The sequence below is a fragment of the Myotis davidii genome, unplaced genomic scaffold (assembly GCF_000327345.1).
Source record: "Myotis davidii unplaced genomic scaffold, ASM32734v1 scaffold730, whole genome shotgun sequence".
Taxonomy (NCBI): domain Eukaryota; kingdom Metazoa; phylum Chordata; class Mammalia; order Chiroptera; family Vespertilionidae; genus Myotis; species Myotis davidii.
The window spans coordinates 671,205-675,244 of record NW_006282183.1 but is presented as its reverse complement, the minus strand read 5'-3'; positions in this window follow the sequence as shown (position 1 = coordinate 675,244).

The window sequence follows — 4,040 nt, the reverse complement described above, 5'->3', positions numbered from 1 at the left end:
GCGGGACTTGGAAGATCCTGCCTTTGTCTGTGACTGACAAGCACATGCACCAATCAGGTGCAGCATGACGTCACGCCGAGGACTGGGAGGAGGTGGCTGCCACCTGCGTGAGGCTGGCGGCAGGGTTTGCTGTGCCGACTGCAGGTGTGGTCCGCTTAGGGTTAGCGTTGGGAAGTCTCTTGACTTCCTATGTTGCTTATGAGTGCTGATAAGAGGAAACTTATAATTAAAGGGTAGATTTTCAGCCCCAAATCAAAAGTTGAAATTTTAACATGTCACTATGGAGTGGTCTGGGGGCAAGGTCGCCCTCAGGTATGCAGGTGCCCACACATATTTCTAAACGTTGGAAAGTAGAATTGCCCTAACGGGATAGGACGTTTTCATCTCTACGAGGTTGTTTAAAACTTACGCAAATTAACGTCACTAATTTTTCATTCGAGTGAGAGGAGGAGAGGAACAATAAAATGCTCTATTATGCCTCACTATCAAGGGAATGGTATTTTAAGTCTGCAAAATAATTATGTCAACTTTTAAAACGTGGATCAGTTGCTATTCTCTGAGGGATGCAGTGGGGACGTTCACCCTAAAACTGTTTAAAAGAAATGAAACACTGTCAATATAATTCGAACAGGAATTTAACGCAAGTATTGCATTGCAGCACAATCTTGGAAATTAAAAGGAAGATATAAATCCGAATTGAAATTTGGCAAAGTGTTATTTATCATATAGCTTTATTAAAAGATATTTGAAAGACTTTATAATCGCCTAGTCAAAGTCTAATATTTTTAAATGGTGTCTAATTTAAAAAACAAACAAGTTTTAGATGAATTTTTAGTGTTAAGCTCTATTCAAAAACACTTAAAAATAACAGTTTAGAGATAAGGGAGGAAGATTTTTAAATTCTTAATTCTAATAGTCTAATGAATTACAGTAGAGGAAGCAAAGGTGGAACTTGAACAATGCGTATTCTTATTTTAAAGTAGGCTGAATGAAAGGGGAGGAATAAGGCATCAAGGAACTGGGATAAGGGCAGTAGGGATAAAAAAAAATTCCTTTGACCTGTCCCTAGGGAGCCTCTTAATTAGTCTTTCATTTCTAAAGATTGCCAGGCATGACAGGGTCTTGAGAAATCTTTTCTGTTCCCTTGTTCACAGCAAGCTATACAATTTCCAATCCAGCCTACATCTAGAGATATCCAGAAAAAAGATTTCACAATATATAATCCCATATTGAGCAACCTTCTCATTCAAGACACTCGTCCCCCTATCTGACGGAAAGGCATGATTCTTTGAAATGTTAGCATCTTTTCTTTTCTTGTTAAGAAGAGAATAATTGTAATGCGTTAATTAGAAGTTTTTATTATATAACAAATTAACAACTAGTTCAGGCCGTTTATTTTAATCTATGAAGATGGTGTGTGGGGGCTGTGTGTGTGTGTGCATCCCCCCCTCCCCAAATATTTAGGATATTGGTATGAAACACATTTGGAACATGTTTTGTATCATACAAGAATACAATCTTTAATAAACCAGGTACTGCTTATTTCTTTAGGTGCCATCACTCTTTTTGAAATTTCAAATTTTACTTGTTTCCTTGACCTCCTAATGTAGAATTAATTGAAAGACATTTGATTTATATACAGGTTTCCCCAATATCCAAAGGTAGAGCTTTCTTATCAAACCTTTCATAAGCCGAATGGGGCAAAGCCAAGGCGCAATTACCATTAATGTATGTGGAAATATTTTTGAGCATTCCCAAATCCCAAAATAATCTATCAGACCATACCACACATGCTTAATTACCTCCAGTTTTAAGCTAAGCATAACACCCTTACTAGTTCTCTTGGGCTTTCTGATACCTTAGGACACATCTTGCTAACAGATGCACAAAGTAATTCTGTGCTTCCACTTATATCTTAGCATCAATAATACTTAACACTGATAATACTTGGAGTTTAACTCTTATGCAACAGTTCTTCTTTCTAGGGGCCACTAATTCCTTCCTAATGCCTATTATCTCCAGTTTGGGGAAAAATTAAATTTTCTTCTATTTATTTTAAACAAGAGTCTGCAGACTGAAAAGATGTGGATTTCATTGGGCTCACTTTAAATAGAAATATATAGGTAGTAATGTATAACAAACATATAATGAAAGCTGTAAAATTTAGAAATGAAATAAAGGAAATAATTTGCCTTTTGTAGAAGACTACAGTTTATAAAGTGAGTTGCTGAAAAATCTTCCGCTTGGCAGAAATCAAAGTGTTTGTTGGTGTTGGCATTAGCAAGAGTTAGAAATATTATCCTGCAAATTTTTGCCCTTGAGAGGATAGAAACAATAGTTGAAATGTAGGCTACCTACCTTATCAATAAAAATGTTCTTTATGAAGAGATTTAAAAGCACAACTCTATAGCTCCAGCCAGTGTTGCTCAGTTGGTTGGAGTGTGGCAAAGTACACTGAAAGTTGTGGGTTTGATTCCTGGTCAGGGCACATACCCAGGTTGCCTTGGTTGGGGCACATGCAAGAGGCAACCAATCAATGTTTCTCACATCGATTTTTCTCTCTCTTACTCTCCCTCTCCTTCTCTCTCTAAAATCAATAAAAACATGTCCTTGAGTGAATATTTTTTTTTAAAAAAAGTACAACTCTATTAGTGTCCAGCCAAATGTCTGAGATGTTAAATGTGCTCAAGAGATTTTTGTTCAATTTATGGTAGTACAAATTTTTCCTAATGCAGAAAACAAAAAATACATGTTATTTGCCTTCTCTGGCTCCCTATGACCTGTTGGGTAAGTCCAAGTTCCTTAGAATGGCAACTAAGGCTATTCTCATGATTTAGCCTTTGCCTAAATTTCCAGCCTCATTTTCTACCATAAACCATCTGGTGCTTAATACTCCTGAAACTGTTTTTACTTCAAAGCTTTACTATTTTTTGCCTGCATGTTTTTACATTTATATCCTTGCCTTTTGTCTGCTTGGGAAACTCCTATTCCTCCTTCAAACTCCAACTCAGAAGTCTTTCCTCATATTCCTTCTCATAAAGATTTTATCTTTTCTGCTAACCTGTTTCTACAACTAGTATATACTTTCATTATTGTACTTATCACATTGATACTGAAATTTATTTGATTACAAATCTGTCTCCCCATTAACTATGGACATTTTTATGTATCATGTTTGTGTACTTAAGGCTTAGCAATTTCTGGCAGAGTAATTTTCTCAGTATATGCTTGTTGAGCTAAACTTATTTGCCTATCTAAGGTAAACAGATTTGTAAAACAGAAAAAAAAATGTTTCTACTCTTGAGGTGAAATTGTAATACATAGTAAGGATGTTATAAGTAATAAAGCATGTCTGTTTTTCCTCTTCTGGAATACCAAATTCAATGTGATCACATTTTTCTTAGTGAATAAATACAGCTGGCTTCCATAACCATTATAATGAATGATAGGCATACAAATTAATTATACTTACTCTATGCCAGCCTGATCAGCATTGGAGGTACAAAGATGAATTGGACAAGGAGTCTCAGAGAGCTCCAATTCTAGTGAGCTCGGCATACATGTAAACAAACAATCTATATATATATATATGGCTAAGTGACCGACTGCCTGTCTGTCCAACCGACCGACTGGCTGGTGCATATGATGGGCACTGGCAATTTAAAAATAAACGTTGACTCGCACATTTAAATAAACTGGCCTCTCATTTAAATTAATTCAAAGACAGTTTCCAGTGATGCCAACATTTGCAATGACTATTAATAAATTGCAAGAACAAATTCTAGACAAAGTAGGAATATTCCTACCCGAACCCGTTTTCGAACATGGTCAGTTATATGTTGCTTTCTCTCAAGTTCGAAGAGCGTGTGATGTTAAAGTTGTAAATACTTTATCCAAAGGAAATTAGTCAAACACTCTGAAAGTGTTTTTACTCTTAATGTGGTGTACAGGGAGATATTAGAAGAAGTTTAATCACTTTATTAGTCATTGTTTGCATCACTGTTGTTTTTATATCATGGTTTTGTTGGTTTCTTATCATG